Genomic DNA, 20,793 nt, shown 5'->3' with positions numbered 1-20,793 from the left:
TTATAATTGCACATCAAAAATTCTGCCCAAAAGAATTTAAAAAAATAAGTAGTGCCAAGCACCATGAAATCAAAATATGGGCCAACTGCTTCTTTTACAAGATATGTTTTTGAGTTTCCAAAATGCCAAATGAATCTATTTCTCTGCCAATGAATTTGGCTGATTTTTTACCTTTCAATGCATTAATAATCCTCTTTTTTTTATTGTCCCCTAAATCCAATCTTACAATCTTCTGTGTTTGGCACGGAGCCTTAATTATGGCATCAAATCATATCTAAGGGCTAGTTCGTCACCTTTGCGAAATTACATAATGCTGTAAAAGCACTTCATAAATTGCACGGCACCATGCAAATGCTAATGATTATCATAATTATTTTTATACATGAAATCATTTTCAGTCTCCAAATTTTCACAGCGTGCATCCTCTTTCCCATCAACTTTGACAGCTGAACTATTCAAAGGATGATGATTAAATTAGTGCAATTGTGCTCACGAGTTACAACTGACACTAGTACCACTGCTTATTAGTAACCCATGTGTCCTAAACTGTATTGTTTCCAGATTGTTCTTGCTCTACCAACGTGCTTGTGGTAGATAACTTACTTCTTTGCCTTATTATTGGGCTGGGCATAGATCAGGAGGCAATAAGTACCAGCCGCTGAGGCATGTAGACCTCTGTGCCTGTGGAAGCCAATCCCAAGGGAAAATTCTCCATAAAATCTCAAAAAATTTGACTTCCTAATACCTGGGTCCATTTTAAAGCGAAGTACCCAAAGTCTGTGTGTGTGTGTGTGTGTGCGCGCGTGTGTGTGTGTGCGTGTGTGCGTGCGTGTGTGTGTGTGTGTGAGAGAGAGTTTCTCCTTCAGAGAAGTCTGGGTACCTTGAAGCAGTTGACTCATTTCCTGGTCACATGGAACAGGACAGGTCTGTGTGGACCCCTTTTGCAGAGGAGTAGCATGAAGCAGCCATAGCACAAGCAGTGAACCACACACTGTGCTAGGCAGGGGGATGCTGAGGATGAATAAGACACTGGCTCTGTCTCTGAGGAGGAAGAATCACATTGGCCACAAATAATTTCAAAACAGTGTGATTAGTTCTATGATCGAAGCATGTGCAAAGGAGCACAAATAAGGAAAAAGTAGCCTGGATTCCTAAATCCTCTTAGGCACTGACTTCATCTGAATTTCTAGAACTATGACAGAGTCAGGGGCATACAGTCATTCCTAGCACTGATATCAACAACTGATTGTCTGAGTCATGCAAAGTGACTGACTATAACGGCACAAAGATTTTCTATACCCAAATGCAGAAAGGAAGGGGGAGCAATAAAGGGGAAATAGCATTTACTGAGCACCTATCATGTACCACAAACTCTTCTAGCACTGACTATAGACTCATGTATATAGACCACTATCGGTGTTATTATCTCCACTTTTTTTTTTTTTTTTTTGCGGTACGTGGGCCTCTCACTGCTGTGGCCTCTCCCGTTGCGGAGCACAGGCTCCGGACGCGCAGGCTCAGCAGCCATGGCTCACGGGCCCAGCCGCTCCGCGGCATGTGGGATCTTCCCGGACCGGGGCACGAACCCGTGTCCCCTGCATCGGCAGGCGGACTCTCAACCACTGCGCCACCAGGGAAGCCCTATTATCTCCACTTTAGAGACAAGGAAGCTGAAGCACAGAGAGAAGAGGTCAGATAGTAATTGGCAGATCCAGGATTCATACCCAGAACTGTCTGCATCCAAAGCTCATTAGCCTCCCAATCAATTTGAATGGTCAGAAACGAATGATAGTGATGGTAATGACTCATTAAAACTATCTAAGCTCAGTTGATACTAAGCTATGCGCCAAAGCTCCATAATCTTATCCAAATAAAATCACCACTGGACCCATGGTGTGGAGGAAGAAGCCTGAGTTTCAGATGAGTTTTAGGTGATGCTAGCTATGGAAACTCAAGGGCAATGAGTCAAGAGAACCAAGACAATCAAGTCAACTCATACTGTCTAATGATGCAGCATTCAAGTCTGAGCTCCAAAGTGTTCCCAAATGACCTTCCTTCTCCTCTGCAGCACTCGCTTTCCAGGACAATACTCCTAGTACTTTGCTTCTTGGAAAAAAATCTACTTATCCTAAGTATAAGTTCCATTAGGTAGAATGACCTAAGCTCTCTGAAAGGTTTTTTATGTCTTTTTTTTTTTTAAAAAAAGGAAACTTACCAACATAAATGTAACATTTATTGATCGATGATTGGAGAGGAGGAACACAGCTAAATGTTTTCCAGCAAGGTGGGCTTTCATTATTGATTTAACCATAGCCCAAAGTGGGGCTGGCAACTTGGTCCCTCATTTCTAAAAACTCATTAAATCCAAATTTCATTGTGAGGCTATTTCAAGTCCATATGGATGAATCTTGGCCACATATCATGGGTATGGTGTAAAAACCATTCTAATAGACAGCCAATTTTAAATTATTTTTATTTCTGTTTTCTGTCTGCATTTATTGGCCGTTAGAAATGTTCCACACGGCAAAAGTACTTTTCAGAATTCACTGTTTATAGAATAACTCCCCAAGTTTTGTTTCTACAAATTTGAGATAATCCAAATCTTCTGTAACTGTGAGAGGTGAAGATAGTATGTGATAATTACTGTTGGTCTCGGCTTGGCAGATGGGAGGAGCGGGAGAATATGAGAAGGCATTTGGTGTTTTTCAAGATCCCACTGGGAATTTTAAGAGCAGTCAGAATAGCAACATTATGCTGATTGCTTTTCACAGCCTTCTTTTTGTGATAAAGGGCTAGTTTCAGCCATTGGTGGAGCTGCCCTCTGACCTGGGGAAGCTTTGCAAACTCTTCTAGATTCCTGGAGAGCAGAGATTCTTGTCAGTATACTAAGCTAGAGATTCTGGCTTAAGTACATCTCTAGTATTGTCCATCTAAGAAGATCATCCCACTTTGGTAATGTATTACAGATTTTATCTAATTTTGTCTAATTTATAAATTTCATCTTCTTACTGTAAACAAAACTTTTAATTTTATAGTGTTTCCAGGCGCTGTGTGCTTCGATCTAATGACAGGGACACCTTCTTTTCCAAGCCTGTATAACATAAATCCACTTGGGCCTTATGACCACTCTCCTTTGCTGATGCAACTTATTTACGCCTTCTTTGGAGCAATTAGAACATTTAGGATTACCTGAAGTTCTGGTAGGTTCCTTCAAAACAATGTGAATAATGAAGGGAAATGGAATGTTTATTTAGAGTCACTGCCATGCATGGATCTAGGTCTTTGGTGCAGGAAGGAAATTACTAAAACTCCATTTGGTTAAGTCCTGTGAGTGATCCAGCCCCTGCAACAGGACAGCAGGTTTAGTGAATGACAGTGTCTACCCTGGCCCTACGGGTAGGCCTCAAGGGCTGTAGCTCCACAAAGGGAGTTCTCTTCCATTATGTAGGTATCCAGAAGCCCATAACAAGGAGAATTCATAATATGAAGCTTCGGAAATTCTGGGGAAGGTGTAAATGGTTTCTGTTTGCTCCAGTGAACAACATCTAGCATGTAGATTACATGCTGCCAATGACTGTTTCATTTTGAATGTTGTTTAGCTAGCATGACCATCATTAGTACACTTGCTCTGGTGCAAGTGGCAACTTTATTTCTTAATTGCTTCTACATTTGGGACCCTAAGGGTTACACTGAATTCCTTGAGAATCTCTTTTGTGACAAACTCAAATGTTCTCAAAGGGCTCAAGTCAAGGTTGTGTACACTATTAGGTATCTATTTATGCTTTACAGACCAATAGACAACAATGACAATTTTCTTCAAATTGGTGATCTCTGACCTGGGGGCAGACAAGATCCTCCTTAGAAGGCAGGAAGGAAATCTTAGAATCTGTATCTATGTATACAGTTATTCAAATATTTCTATTTTTGTCAAGTGTGCAAAGGACATAAGTATAGTGATTTATGATCTAATTTATAAATAAGTGTATATGCTCAGAAAGTTTTACTGACGGGAGTTAGTGATCAAAGAAGTTCAGAGACTGTTTCTCTGCAACTACTGATACATACCAAATCATACTATCTTTCAGAGTAAAATCAACTTGTTTGGGGCATAGTGTTGAATAAATGTAGAAGAGGAAAGGGTGTAATAGAATAGGAAGTGAATATAAGGAAAGAGAGAAAAACTTCCTTTTCTTCTTGACTGATGCAACAATACTTTATTTCCTTTTCAACTATGGAATCTCATTACTATCTATACTTTCTGAAACAAAGTTCAGCTGGGCTGAGAAAATTCACCTTGCTTGTGAGAAAGGAAACTGCTATTGAGTAAATGTTTGTGTCCCCCCTCACAAATCCATATGTTGAAACCTAATCCCCAATGTGATGGCATTAGGCGGTAGAGCTTTTAGGAGGTGATGGGGTCATGAGGGTGGAGTCCTCATGAATGGGATTAGTGCCCTTATACAAGAGACCCCAGAGAGCTCTCTTATCCTTTCTGCCATGTGAGGGCTCAGCAAGACGACGGTGTCTATGAACCAGGCAGTCATCCCTCACCAGACACTGAATCTGTCTGCACCTTGATCTTGGACTTCCCAGACTCCAGACTGTGAGAAATAAATTTCTGTTGTTTATAAGCCACTCAGTCTATGGTATTCTGTTAAACCAGCCAAAACAGACTAAGATAGAAACAGGTTTCATTTCAGTCCTGCCCCTTGATGGCTTTGTGATCTTGAGACAGCATTTTCACCACTGCTAAGAGGGGATTGACTAGTTCGCTGATTCTGGCCCAGAGCAGGAGATGGAACTGGTGAATATCAGAATCACACAGGATGGGGCCTCTCCTATTGAAGTGGAACAAAAAGGTTAAATAATTCTACTGGGCTAGATGGTCTCATTCCACTTCTAAAAAATACCTCAACAGAATCTTAACTATTAGTAAATTACCCATTTTTATCCTTTCCTCAAGCTATTTTCAAGTGGCTTTGAATATATTTCTTTGGAATTGTTCATTTGTTTACTTTGGTTTACTCCTTTCTCAATTATTTCTTTTTTATTTTCTGTAGTTGCCTCATTTTCTATACTGGAATTTTTGGCAAAGAGACAGGAAATAAAAGATACTAGAGAATAGGAACAGGAAGTAATGATGCTCCCAGAATTTTTTTAATGTAATAATTTCAGATTTTCTTCTATGGTATGATTTCAGAAGGTTAAAATATTTTTTAATTTCTATAGAAAAATCAACAAGGATACGTCACCAATACTAATGCTAAAGAAATAATGCATCTATAATTTATATTTCCTTATAAAAGAATAGGAATAATGGTACCATAAATTTTAGGTACAGTAAAAACCTCAGAAGAAAATGATTTCCTTTTTCTTATTCTTCATTTTCTTTTAATTTAAAATTCTTCCTTTTATCCTTTTAGTTTCCTATCCTTCATTCTTCAGTGTAAAATTCCAGTATGTTATTAATTAAAGGAGTCTAGCATTATGACATAGAATTACAGTGATTTCTCTGCTTACTCAGAAGTTTATTATGACTACTTGAATTGCTTTTAAATTGTATTTATTTCAATTCATACTAACTATTTTTATGTATTTTTTTATTGAGATTGGGACCAAAAAAAATAACCTCTTGCTGATTCTGAATTATAAGACTTCCTTCTGAGAAATAAATAAAATATTCAAATGTTTTATTTTACCTTTATGTAAGTCCACTGCCACAAATCTCAGTAAAGAATGCCAGATAGGATTATCCTCTGGATTATAACAATCAACAATAACCTCAAATAACATGCTACACTAATAATAAAATCAAAAGCAATTTTGGATGATGGCTGAATGGTATACTCAAGCATATACATTCAGGCATAATTTCAAAGTCAGATGAAATAGGAATCCAAATATTTGTCTATGTTAATATAACCTATTGATTACACCCTTCCAATAAATGTCATATATTGTGAAAAGACCCAAAACACTGCCAATACTAACAGGCTTGAATGTTTTTGTAAAAAAACTCTTTTACAGTTTGACTTAGCTTTTGTCCATGAAGGGATCCCTGCTTATAAACACAACACATACACACACACACAAATACAAAACACTGTTTTTCAGAAAATGTAAAATAGGTAATGCAGGACGGTAATCTCTGAAAGAAGTTTTAAAAAACAAATAGATGAGCTATACTGCCCCAACCTACTGCCTGGGAGAAGTTTCTGGGCCACAGAGTAGAAACAGGAAAACCAAACATAACCTGACAGTCTTGAGGTGAAAAAGATCAGAGTTCCTGGAGACTGAGGCAGCTAGCATTTGCAGGTCAAAGGGAGCAGCATAGAGAGTGAGCTCTGCAGATCTGCAGGGGGATCTCCCCAAGGCTTTGACTGAGTGCTGATTGGCAGAGATGTAAGAAGGAGCTCTCCCAAGCCGAGGCAAGAGGTATTGGAAGTCTAGGCAGATAACTTCCTGGTCACAGAGGGCTAGGATTAGTTTCTGTTCCCACCAGCTGGCATGAAGAGACCTGTGTAATCTGAGGCATTGGATGAAATCCCCAAAAGAGTCATGCCTCAATACTGGGGCTAAATTAGTGGCAGAAAAATGGCTGCTCTGGATCTGCCAGCAGAAGAAAGGAAATAATAAAGATAAAAGCAGAAATCATGGAAATGGAAAATAGACAAACAATAGGGAAGATCAAATCTGTTTCTTTGAAAAGATCAATAAAATGGATTAATCTCTAGTTGGATTAACTAGAAATAAAAAGTAAGTTTAACAAGGTCACAAGGGTCAAGGTCAATATACAATCAATATACAATAATCAATTGTATTTCCGTATACTAGCAATGAACAATTGTAATTAAAATAAATATCATTTATGATATTAAAACTATGAAATACTTAGAGATAGATTTAACAAATATGTGTATAAAAACTTGTACACTAAATGCTATAAAACATTGCTAAGAGAAACTAAAGACCTAAATAAATAGAGAGATATACCATGTTCATGGATTTGAAGATTCAACATTGTTAGGGTGTAATTTCTCTCTGTAATCATCTATAGATTCAACACAGAATCAATGAAAGTTCCATAAGGTTCTCTTTTTTTAACTTGAGAAGTTGATTCTAAAATTTATTTGGAAATACAAAGGGCCTAAATGAACCAAAAAGATTTTGAAAAAGAAGAGCAATTTTGGAGGATTTACACTACCTGATTTCAAGACTTACTATAAATTGACAGTAATCAAAGAAGGGTGATACTGATTTAAGGACAGACATATAGACCAATGGAACAAAATAAAGATTCCAGAAATAGGTCCATACTACATGTTCAGTTGATTTTTTACAAAAATGCCAAGGAAGCCAATGGGGTAAGATAATCTCTTTCAGTAATGTTTCTGGGACAACTGGGTAACCATATGGGAAAAAATAAACCTCCACTTTTACCTCACACCTTAAACATTAACTCTAAATGGACCATGAACCAGAGATCTAAATATAAGAGTAAAACTCTAAGACTTGTAGAAGAAATGTTGTGACTTTAAGTTAGGCAAAGCTTTCTTAGGCCTCAATAAGCATGAATCATTAAAAAAAAAAAGAGAGACAGAGAGAGAGAGAGAACAAAATAGAACAAAAACCTCTGTTCTTTTCAAAACACTGCAAAGAAGAGAAAAAGTCAAGCCACTGGCTGGGAGGAAATATTTGCAAAACACATCTAATAAAGAATTTGTTTTCAGAATATATAAAGAACCCTTATGATTCAATAACAAAATGGCAAATAACCAGACTTTAACAAAGGGGCAAAAGTTTTGAAATGACACTATAAAAGCAGATATATGAATAGACAATAAGTACATGAAAAGATGACTGACCTCATTAGTCATTAGGGAAATGAAAATTAAAATCATATTGAAATACCACTACACACTAAAATTAAAAAGACTAACCATACCAAGTACAGTATTGGAGAGGATATAGGGCAGCTGGAATTTTTCTGCATTGCTGGTGGGAATGTAAAATGGTTTAACCAATTTGGAAACAGTTTGGAAGTATCTTATAAAGTTAAATATGCCTTTACCAACTAACTCCCCTTCTGGGTATAACACAAGAGAAATAGTAACATGTGTTTACACAGTACTTGTATGAGAATATATATAGGTAATTCTACAAAAGGCAAGACTATAGTGACAGAGATGAGCTTGCCAGAGTTTAGGAATGGGGGTGAAGGTGGGGTGAGATATGCTATAAAGTACCTGAGGGATTTTTGGAGGGTAATGAAAAAAAGCAAATTGGAAAACAGGAAAATGGTTGCAACATAAGTAACCAATAGAGTGTTACTATCTATAATAAATAAAGCACTTCTACAAATCAAAAAGAGAAAAAAAAGAAACATCCAACTGAAAAAAAAATCAGTGGATTTTATGAACAAGCATTTTGCAGAACATATGGAGGTGACAGAATTGGGAAATAGAAACTCAGTATTCAAATTTTGATATTGCTGAAAATTCTCTGACAAAAGCAAATCATCAGAACTCTGAATTCTCTGAAAATCAGATACACGCCTTCACAGAGAGGTGGGTAGGGAACTGCTGCTTAGAGAATGATCACAGTCTTGGAGTATGTACATACAGAAATGACATTCCCAGTGCTGTGTTATTAGATCAAATTATACATGAGAATTATAATAAGGCACTTCACATGTGATCAATAATAAAATGGATTTGAATAGTATCATGAAAGACTTATTCTATGAATAGTTATTAGTATCATTTCATGCAGTGTTATTAGTATTGGCATGTTAGTAACCAAAACAATAAAACATTTCAACTCAATAATGATAGGTTAATATTGAATTGCACTATTATATTAGGATATAATATATCCTAATTGTGTGGCCATATATTCCTTTTCAGGGTACCTTACAGAACTTTTAAAAATGCTTATTTAAGTGAACAGGCATTTTTCTAACAATGTCAGCAAAAGAACATATAGTTTCTTCCTGATAAAAAATAAGCCAAAAATCTCTTCTTGAACATTTTAAACAAGAAGAGAGAAAAAAGGAAATAAGTGAAACTCTTACTCTTCTGACTGGCTTACAAAAAGCTAAAGAAAGACAAGTCAGAAGAAGAAAGTAAAAAAGAAAAGCCTTGAGAAAAAAAAATAGTAGAATTAGGGGAGACGAACATTAGCAATCATTTGTATAAATTAAGCTGTACAGGAAATGACAGTGTGCAAACTTCACTGAAAAAGGGCATCTGAAGTGAAGGTTGAGCTGCTCCCCACTGAAGGAAAAAAAGAAGATGGTGAAGGACAGTGGAGTTTTTAGCAAGTTCTTCTTTTGGACAAATTCCTTTTCTTTTGTTTGTTCCTGCACTGCTTCCCTAAACTTGAATTGGAGACTTGGGAAGTTCTGACCCTAATTTTCCCTCACACTCATTGTTTCCTTGGGCTTCTTGGTCTCTGAGACTATTCAATGTGTGGCCAGTGTCTGGTCAGGGTCTGGACAGATGGTCAGAGATGAGCACAGAAATAGAGAGGAAGCATTTAGAAACATCTATAGTAGTTTGACAGAGTAATTCTATGTCTGTTGAATCTAATGATAACATACTTTGGCTTCTATTTTTTTCTGTTTTGTGTTTCCCCCCCAATTTTATTTTTCTAGCACTCTTTTTTTCATTATATTTTGAAATGGTATGTGTCCATGAGAGATTGAAAAACAGTTGGTCACCATAAATAGTTTAGGAAACCCTGCTCTAAATGTATGTATAACACATCTAGAGAAAATGATTGCTTGAGTATTTCAAGCGGGTGGTACTTCAGCTATCTTGTATCTACACAGAGAGAAAAGGTAAAACACTGTTTTGTGAAGTGTTTAATCAGCCGCTGAATTAAACAATTGTCGGTATTTGCACATTTCTTGCTATTTGTTGCTTACAAATAAAGCAACATAGAAAGAGTTGTTAATATCTCAAATTGGAAATTGAAAAAAAAACATTAAAGGAAATGGAAGTATTTTTTGCCTTTGGAAATTTCATGCAGAATAAGTGGTTCATGTCTACCACCAAGACTATAGATCTTCGGTGATGCAAGAACATCCAAAACTGAAATATTTGAAGAAAAACAAAGGATGGATGATGGTAGGAAACAGATCAGGCGATTTTGTCATTTAGTGTAAAATATGATTGTTTTAAAGTAAGCCTCCTTTTAATCTAGCTAGTTTTTAAGAAATGGTTAGCATTTCTTAGGAGGATGATTTGCTCTAAAATCTTTAGAAGCAGCTCTTTTCTTTAGTTCTCTAAATTCATATGTTATCTCTTTTTTATCTTAATGGTGTCACTTGTTATTTATTATCATGAGCAATGGTTGAATTATAATAAAGCAGAATTCAAGTTTTAAAAGTGTATCAGCAAAACAAAAACATAATTCAAAATCTTCTGACTTTTTTCTAACCTCTTCACTAAATCCACTGTGATGTATACATATTAAAAGTCCTTTTCAATAGTGACTACAGTTGTTATTTAATGGGTTTCTGGTATTATAGCTCATCATTAAAAACCGTTTCTGTCTCTTTTTCCAAACTGCTTAATAAAGAATTAAGAATAAGGATGTCTAGATCTTTGCAGCTGGGTTAATACCACTGATTAATTTTAAAAGATTTACTATTCTTAGTGAAAATTATAATTACTCTCTGAGGCCTGCTGGAGTCTGGACTCATCCCATTTTTCCAATCTTCTCTCCTTCCAAACACAAACTCCGTGCTCCTGCTGGCTGGGCTGCACCATTGCATAACGGTGCCTTGTGCATTCCCACTAGCCTAACTTTGCCAATACCATTTTCCTTGCCTAGAAATGTCTCAGATCTTCCTTTCCAGTTTTTCACAGCTTTCTGTTCCCCCAGATCCTTTCTGGATCACTCCACTCCAGGTGACCTCTCTAAGCTAAATGTCTAGAATCTCTTGACTTTCTTACCACTTAGCCATTGCTACTTATCTTGCCCAGCAGCCTGGAGGCATTCTCAAGGGATGTGTCCTCAAGGTCTAGAACAAGGAAATCCTGAGCCAACTAAACAGAAGAGGCAGGAAAAACAAGATATATCGACATGACATCACTTGTTCCCAGTCCTTCCCCCCTTTAACCCTGGCCCTCAGCTTTTTGGTGGAAGGAAGAGAGAGAACGAGGGTAAGAATGGGCTGACATTTGCCTGGACTTGGATTAACCTGGAGTAGGGATAATAGGGTCCACTGAGGGGAAGCTAAAGACCATAGACTTACTAAAGAATTATAATATTTACATCAGTTGTCAGTAATATATGGTAGTGATTTTTCAGTGTCACTTGGACTGTTTCTAGGATTCCAAAATTGCAAATACAGTATGTTTGTGTCATTCTTCCATTTCCCTCTCTGAACATCTTCACTCCTGAAATCTCTTCCTTTTCCTTAAGTCATCCAGGCCTTCTGTCATCTGACTGTTCAGAGTCACCACTGCATAGTTTACTCCTTCACCTCCAAACACCCCCCATCTCACAGAGGTTGGAATTCCTGTTATGGGGTGCTTGTTAATACTTGCTGGGAGATTCCAAGATGAAGGTTAGCTCTGTGAGAGGATGAGAGAGGTGTAGGGCTGTAGAGAAATTTATATCTAAAACAAGAACCTGGTCCAGATAAACATCTCCTTATCGAATGTGAGTGAGGGAACAACCAGGACCTCTAGCTCCTCATTGCAGTCATTGTTCTTTTTATCTCCTCCTATCATCATGTCTGCATCTAGAATTATTTCTACTGCTTTAAAATGCTGTTATTTTTGTTTGATTAGGCAATGAGTAGGCTGGCTAGTGGCAAATATGTGAAACTATATGACACAATAGGGCATCTCTGATTACTCTGCTTGTTCAATCAACTTCTCATATGTGTGTATCTTTTCTCTCACCTTTACCATAAGCTCTCTGAGGCTAGCGTCTTAAACAGTTTTATAAGCCCTGCACACTATTTGGTAAAAATAGATATTCAGAAATATTTCTGATTATATTTATGATAAAATATGACATTTCTCTAGTCTTTCAGTGTCATGATAATTTTTCTTAAGCCTTAGGATTTTGTTATGCAGTACAAACTCGGAAGTACATAATGAAATTTATATGCATGGGGAAGAAGAATAAATGAAGCTTTCACATTAAGCAATGATCCTTAAACTTCAGTGTGGATAAGGATTCCCTGGAGAGTAGATTACATTGAAGATTCTTGGGCCTAAGAGATTCTGATTCAGGAAGCGTGGAGGAATCCAGGTATCTGCATTTTAAAACAAATACTCTAGAAAAATTTGAGGCACATTTTAACAAATCTTACATTAAGAGAGCATGCTTTTATTTTCAATTAAAAAACTCCATTTTTCTTTCAAGCAGAAAATTTATAAATGTTCTTTATGTGTAAGACATTCAAAGATAAGCCAGACATGGATTTTATTATATAATATGAAAAAATAAGCCCTAATAATCATAACAAAAGGCATAAAAGGATAAAAACCTTATGAGAACTTCAAATATAGTATTGAGAGTTCCGGGAAAAAGGGCTCATTTCAGAGTAGTGGAAATCTTGGAAGCTTTCAAAGAGGAGGTATATACGGAAATTTGAGATAGCATAAAAGGAAATTTTAGGAAAAGGTAACAGTATTAGCCAAGGCACTGAAGTAGAAAGTGCAGGATGTGGAGAGTGTGGGCATTCCTGTGATGGAGTCTCAGGGGCGGTTGGAAATGAGGTGGGTAGTTTGGCTGAGTAACTAGGGCTGGAGATTGTGCAAACATATCTTTATTTGGATGAGACTCCTAAGAGAAAGTTTAAGCACAGATAAGAAAAGAAAATCCAAACATCAAGGCCATGTAACATTTTTAAGGCTTAGGAGGGGATTCAATGAGATTCAATCATAAATATTATTTGTTAATTATATTAAATATGGTATCGAGTTCTATGATACGAATATGTAACTTTATTTCTTTGTGCTCTATGATATTAACATCTATTATTTGAGGCAAACAAAATAAGACTCCCAAATTGTAAGATTAACACCAGTATTCAATCTATTAAAATAAAAATCAAAGCACTGTCTACCTAAGGTATTTCTAAAATATAATTCCATAGAATTGACCAGACACATTTTTTTAAAGTCTATATCACTTATGCAGACACTTAAACAAATATAAACCAGGCTAAATTCTAGAGAATCACAAAAACATTATGAGGTATTCCTTTGCTCTCCTTCCTCTTAAAAACAAACCAAAACAAAAACCTGAAACCCCTAAGGGTTAAATAATTTCACTAAAGAAAACAGAAAGGAGATAAGCTGAAGTCATGGGAAATGGTAAAGAAAGAGCAAGAGGCTGGAAACCTACCACAGATGGAGCAAAGATTTTCCAGATGTGGAATTCTTCCTATGGATCTGTGCTGTCAGCCTGGCTCACTTAAGTTCTACCAGGAAAGAAAAAGGCTTCCTTCTAATTTCTATATGTAATCTAACTAAACCTCCTTTGCTGAAATTTTATATTTTGTTTCCTCTAGGAAAAAGTCTTGCTATCTGTGATCCGCAGTTATTTTTTAAAAACTAGCTTCCATTCCAGATGGGAGCGCCTTTGGAACGCCTGAAGGTATTTGTCTGTGTGTCGGATATCTTCATTGCGAAAGACATTTCTAACATCTCTTTGTCACAGTCCTTGTGTCCACATCACAGAAGGCCAGGGCGCTGCCTGCATGTGAGGATGGCAGGGTCACTGCTCTGTTTATGTTCTGCTGTCAGGGACCATCTGGAAGCATATGGCTCCTGATTAGCTGCAGAGCAATGACTGCCATCTCAGAGTCAGGGCCACACATCAGACTTTTTTTTAAAGGCCCTCACATTTGGTGCTCAAAATATTACAAAACAATGACAGTTTCATGATGTAATAAATAAGCTGGCATCTCGACTCACCAAAGTCACAAAATAAGAAAACCCTAATAGTCCGCCTTCCAGTCACCTGGCTGAACTTTGTTTTGCACAGAGGAAAGCTACTGTTTCCCTCATTGCAGTTGGAATGCAGTCATTGGTGGTCTTAGGGAAAAAGAAGTCATAGAAATGCCCCCACATCCCACAAATGTAGGTGACTTTTTAAAATAAAAAAAATGCTATGTCATAAAATACAAGTCAGTCTAGTAGAATTCAGATTTTTTTCTTGTGAAGGCTGCTTATTTTTAAAAATGTATCAACTGTCTCACTCCCTGATCATTTGTTTGTTTGTATTCTTTCCTCTTTTGGTTTTACATTGTTAACTCTAATATCTTACTAATTACATTTAGTGGAATGAGAGAATGTGAAGCTAGTCTACTGAAAATCTGAAATTGTTAAGGGAAACAGCACTTGACTCAAACAAATTACAATGCACATTAAAAACCAAATGGCATGGTCAGGATGACGTTAAGTGATTTCAAAAGGAGATAATTTATTTGGTCAAGGGGGAAAAGAAAATTAATCCATAAGTCTCGTAAACACAAGATATGATGGTGTTGATGTGGTTTAGGGTGGCTGAAAGGTAATTACAAAGTAGTGATACAGTTCTGTGGCCTAAAAAGGCAGTATAACTGTGAAAAATTATAATTTTATTGAACATTCCCTATATATGTAGTTCTTATTAGATCTTTTAGAGTAAATTATAAACAGGAGACCAAAATATGCCATAGTTCTTCACTGTGGCTGCTTATAACATAGTTCATATATATATATATATATATATATATATATATATATATATATATATATGAAGCAGAAAATAATGTAAGACAGGTAAAATTCAATGATAGACTATTTTTGATACTAATTATATTCAATAGGAATTTGGAGAAGGATGTCTAATCCTCTGAGTGCAAGGAACTCTTTTCATGTGAGGTCTAACTAAAAGCCTGAGGCGTAAGGATACAGAGATACCCTGCAGATGTGGGGTAGAGACCTCCTGCGAGTTGCAGCTGACACTAGGGAGTCAGCTGGGACAGATGCAGCTAAATTTTCCATCTCTTTCTCTAGTTTGCATTGTCTCTTAACTTTTCTTTATTGGCTCAGTTGCCCCATTGTCCCGCTCCTCTTTGCAGAATGGTTTCCTCTGTGACTCCACCTAACACTATATGTGAACTTTCAGCCAAAGCACCTGTTGCAGGTTGACTGAGTCTGTCTGGATCATAATATGCAGGAGAGGGAGAGGGAGAGAGAAGGAGGAAGAGGAGGAGGAGGAGGGAAAGAGAGAGAGAAGGAGACTGTCCACCTGTCAGGTCACTCAATTTTTCTCTGACCTTGAGTCACGTGTGCCCCTCACACCACCCGCCTGCCCCCAGTCCAATGGACTCCGGCCATGGGTTAGGATAGGGGGGTCACAGTGCACACAGGCTGCCCCTTTCCAGGGCAGAAGATAAAATGAGCAGTGAAATCTGTCTGATTCAAAGGAAGAGTTCATCCAAGAGAACAGCAATTGAGGAGGCCTTGGGCAAAAAGAGGCCCTCAAGCGAATCCTTGAAGGAAGCGTGTGATTTGGAGAAAAAAATAATAGAAGAGTATTTGGGGGACATTAAACTTCAGGAGCAAAGGCATAAGGGCAGAAATATGTAGATCATATAAACTATATGAATTATTACAGTTTTATTAATTTTGGTGATACTTTTATTAGAATAAATGGTGCTGTTAGGTAGGAAGAGGTAGAAAAAGCATCAGCTTTGGAGCAAGAGAGAGTCATGTACTGCGGAGCTTAGTGTGTACTAAAGATAATGCAGAGGAAGCATCTCAGAGATGGAAAGGTAGGTACATAGCAAATAACAGCTGTTGATAATGTATTTAGTAGTAGTATTTTTCTTTTGAAAACTTGGAGAATTCCGAAGGAGAGAAATGAAGAAATCATGATCAATGGTTAAGAGAAGAGAGTTACTTTTGCCTGAAGAAGAAAGGATAAAAGTTAACAAAAGTGGACTGTGTAATATATTTTATGATCAATGAATTTAAAAAGTTTTTACAATAAAAATGTGTTAAATAAGCACCTTTAGCTGTGGTATACCCAGACAAAGCAATGTTAATTCAGTACTTAAAAGAAACAAGCTATTACATCATGAAAACACATGGAGGAACCTTAAATGCATATGTGTAAGTGAAAGAAGCCAGTATGAAAAGCCTACATGCTGTACCATTAAAGCATCACAGAATAGATACCCTGCCCTAAAAATCCTCTGTGTTCCATCAATTCATGCCTCACTTTCCCTAACCCCTGGCAACTCCTGATCTTTTTACTTTGTCCATAGTTTGCTTTAAAAGAAGGTCATATAATTTGAACTGTACTTCCCATTCAGTTTTTCTGTGAATCGAAAACTGCTCTAAAAAATAAAGTCTATTAATTAAATAATCTCCTCTTTGGTGCACTCTAAGTGTTTTTAGATCTTTTTTTTTATGATTGCTTTTATTTATTTATTTATTTTTGGCTGTGTTGGGTCTTTGTTGCTGCATGCGGGCTTTCTCTAGTTGCGTCCAGCAGGGGCTACTCTTCGTTGCGGTGCGCAGGCTTCTCATGGCGGTGGCTTCTCTTGTCGCGCAGCATGGGCTCTAGGCACGTGGGCTTCAGTAGCTGTGGCACATGGGTTTAGTTGCTCCGTGGCATGTGGGATCTTCCCGGACCAGGGCTCGAATCTGTGTCCCCTGCATTGGCAGGTGGATTCTTTTTTTTTTTTTTTTTTTTTTTTTGCGGTATGCGGGCCTCTCACTGTTGTGGACTCTCCCATTGCGGAGCACAGGCTGCGGACGCGCAGGCTCAGCGGCCATGGCTCACGGGCCCAGCCGCTCCGCGGCATGTGGGATCTTCCCAGACCAGGGCATGAACCCGTGTCTCCTGCATCGGCAGGCGGACTCTCAACCACTGCGCCACCAGGAAAGCCCGGCAGGTGGATTCTTAACCACTGCGTCACCAGGGAAGTCCCAGTGCTTTTACAAGTATGCTGACAAGACTGTTTGGGAGGCAAGGCTGAGACAAATAACAGACTCAATGGACAACGACAATCTACATGTGATTAAGAATGAAAAAGACCGGTACAGACTATATACGCTATAGATATATTTCAAAAAATATGAAATTATCCTAAGCAGGAGTTGTCATAGGAGACTTCAGGGTGAAGGTGGGACCCAAATGAGACCTTGGGGGATGGGGGAGTTAATTTCTGGAAGGGAAACAGTTGGAACAAAGGTCAAGTTATGCAGAAGCAAATTCAGGAGAAAAGCGAGGTTGCTACCATGGTTACAGCGAAAGGTGCAAGTTAGGGGAGGATGGGAGATAAGGTTGGAAAGGAAGGGAAAGGTCTGATTAAGGAAAAATTTGTTCGTCAGCCTGAGGAGCATTGGCACTTAAACGACTACGTACAGCATAGTGGTTAAGAGCATGCACTCTAGCCTGTGTTGCTTGCTTTGAATCTTGCCTTGGCCATAGTGTGACTTTGGTTATTTTAGGAAGCCTCTCCGAGTCTCAGCTTCCTCATCTCTGTAACATGGAAAACATTACGTCTCCCTTATATGGTTGCTAGAGGATTATATGAGGTCATATCTATAAAGTGCTCAGAAAAGTGCAGGCACAGAGTAAATGTTTGATATTATTATTCATTCAACCATTCATTTGACAAACACTAAGTCAAAAACCTCCTAAGAGGCTGGCACTACATAGGTGCAGGGAAAATGTCTGGCTTTCAGGAAATCACAGCACAGCAGGGAAAACGTTTGGATATATAGAAGACCATAGACTTAAAAAGGTAGATAAAGAAATGATGAAGTGTACTGTGTTGTCCTCCATTTATCTATTTCCTTAAATCCATAGGAAAGAACTGATTTCACATTTATTTTAAGAAGAAGTTTATCACCAGGATTAACAAAGTGCTGTAGGTCAATATACTTCAAAAACAAACAAACAAGCAAGCAAACAAACAAACTCATAGAAAAAGAGATCAGGTTTGTGTTACCAAGGGCAGGGAGGGGGAATCAGATGAAGGTGGTCAAAAGGTGCAATCTCCAAGTTATAAAATAAATAAATACTAGGGATGTAATGTATGACATGATTAATATAATTAACACTGCTGTACGTTATATACAAAAGTTTTTAAGAAAGTAAATCCTAAGAGTTCTCATCACAAGAAAACTTTTTTTTCCTATTTATTTTGTATCTTTATGAGATAATGGATATTCACTAAACTTATTGTGGTGATCATTTCATGATGTATCTCTGTCAAGTCATTATGCTGTACACCTTAAACTTACACAGAGTTGTATGTCAATTATATCTCAAAACTGAAAGAAAAAAAGAAACAGTTTACAAAATTAGCAGTTGGGAGTCACTGGAGTGTGTTTTCTGGGAAGCTCAATGGTTAGAATAATTACAAAACAAAAAGCAAAACCCCAGTTTGGTGGGCGAGAGTGGGCTTTTGGTGACCATTTTGTTTAAACATCACTTGTAGAATTCTATAAGATCATTTCTACCTGATTACAGTAGTCAGGACAAAATAGCTTGTTGTATTCATAATCCATTCTCCTGAAATGGCCTGATTGGTGCTCTGGACAGGCTGCATACAACAATATGGGCACTAGCCTTTTCTTGGGCATTGGTTAATTTGTTATGGTTGTTAATTACTGTCTTAGATTTCCCACTTAGATAAATCATATATTAATTCTAAAACAGAAATGTTTATGGATCAGTCTGGAAGAGATATTGAGCTCAAACCTTTGTCTACAGAAACACAAACCAAAGCCCTTCAAACCAATGGAAGGTCAATAAAAGAAGAAAAGTACAGTCACACCAGCAGAATTTTAGGTCATTTCATATTCAGACAGGTCAAAGTAATACCTAGTTATGCGTACTTTTCCAAAGTAAGTGTACCTCTCTGAAGAAATTAGAATTAACGTACAATTATCTTGTGGGTACATATTTGTGTATATATACAAACTATAGTAAAAATAACTGAACTGCAAACGGGGCAGTCTATAAAGGTAAATATTTGAAGGCATCAGATGATCTGATAGGATGAGATATGATTTTCAAACTAAATGAAAGTTGCATCGCTTTGTAAATAAAACTGATAGAAAGAAGCCTTTTCATAAATTGTCTTTCTTCAGGGGAGATTGAAAATGACTAATAAATTTTTCTACTAATAAAAGGTTAGTGTCACAGTTCTAAGAGGGAAGTTTATGGCAATACAATCCTACCTCAAGAAACACTGCAAATAAACAAACTAACCTTACATCTAAAGCAATTAGAGAAAGAAGAACAAAAAAGTCCCAAAGTTAGCAGAAGGAAAGAAATCAGAAAGATCAGATCAGAAATAAATGAAAAAGAAATGAAGGAAACAATAGCAAAGATCAGTAAAACTAAAAGCTGGTTTTTTGAGAAGATAAACAAAATTGATAAACCACTAGCCAGACTCATCAAGAAAAATGGCGAGAAGATTCAAATCAATAGAATTAGAAATGAGAAAGGAGAAGTAACAACTGACACTGAAGAAACACATGGATCATGAGAGATTACTACAAGCAACTATATGCCAATAAAATGGATAACCTGGAAGAAATACACAAATTCGTAGAAAAGCACAACCTTCCGAGACTGAACCAGGAAGAAATAGAAAATATAAACAGACCAATCACAAGCACTGAAATTGAAACTGTGATTAAAAATCTTCCAACAAACAAAAGCCCAGGACCAGATGGCTTCATAGGCAAACTCTATCAAACATTTAGAGAAGAGCTAACACCTATCCTTCTCAAACTCTTCCAAAATACAGCAGAGGGAGGAACACTCCCAAACTTATTCTATGAGGCCACCATCACCCTGATACCAAAACCAGACAAAGATGTCACAAAGAAAGAAAACTACAGGCCAGTATCACTGATGAACATAGATGCAAAAATCCTCAACAAAATACTAGCACACAGAATCCAACAGCACATTAAAAGGATCATACACCATGATCAAGTGGGGTTTATCCCAGGAATGAAAGGATTCTTCAATATATGCAAATAAATCAATGTGATACACCATATTAACAAATTGAAGGAAAAAAAACATATGATCATCTCAATAGATGCAGAAAAAGCTTTTGACAAAATTCAACACCCATTTATGATAAAAACCCTCCAGAAACTAGGCATAGAAGGATGAATGAATCAATGAATTTGGTAAAGTAGCAGGATACAAAATTAATGCACAGAAATCTGCTGCACTCCTATACACTAATGATGAAAAATCTGAAAGAGAAGTTAAGGAAACACTCCCATTTACCATTGCAACAAAAAGAATAAAATACCTAGGAATATACCTACCTAAGAAGACAAACGACCTGTATGCAAAAAGTTATAAGACAGTGATGAAAGAAATTAAAGATGATACAAACAGATGGAGAGGTATACCATGTTCTTGGATTGGAAGAATCAACATTGTGAAAATGACTATACTACGCAAAGCAATCTACAGATGCAATGCAATCCCTATCAAACCATCAATGGCATATTTCACAGAACTAGAACAAAACATTTCACAATTTGTATGAAAACACAAAAGACCCCAAACAGCCAAAGCACTCTTGAGAAAGAGAAATGGAGCTGGAGGAATCAGGCTCCTGGACTTCAGACCATACTACAAAGCTACAGTAATCAAGATAGTATGGTACTGGCACAAAAACAGAAATATAGATCAATGGAACAGGATAGAAAGCCCAGAGATAAACCCCCACACACAGTCACCTTATTTTTGATAAAGGAGGCAAGAATATACAATGGAGAA

General features: G+C 37.2%; 1 protein-coding gene across 3 annotated transcripts in view; it reads right to left on the bottom strand.

Annotated features, from left to right (window-relative positions):
• The window catches only part of DLC1 (DLC1 Rho GTPase activating protein), a 496,355-nt gene that overhangs the window by 181,049 nt on the left and 294,513 nt on the right, over positions 1 to 20,793 (bottom strand). The gene's annotated exons all lie outside the window — the stretch shown is intronic.

The sequence above is a fragment of the Kogia breviceps genome, chromosome 20 (assembly GCF_026419965.1).
Source record: "Kogia breviceps isolate mKogBre1 chromosome 20, mKogBre1 haplotype 1, whole genome shotgun sequence".
Lineage (NCBI taxonomy): Eukaryota > Metazoa > Chordata > Mammalia > Artiodactyla > Physeteridae > Kogia > Kogia breviceps.
Note: the sequence above shows the minus strand (reverse complement) of the source record. Positions and strands in the feature narration are given on the sequence as shown.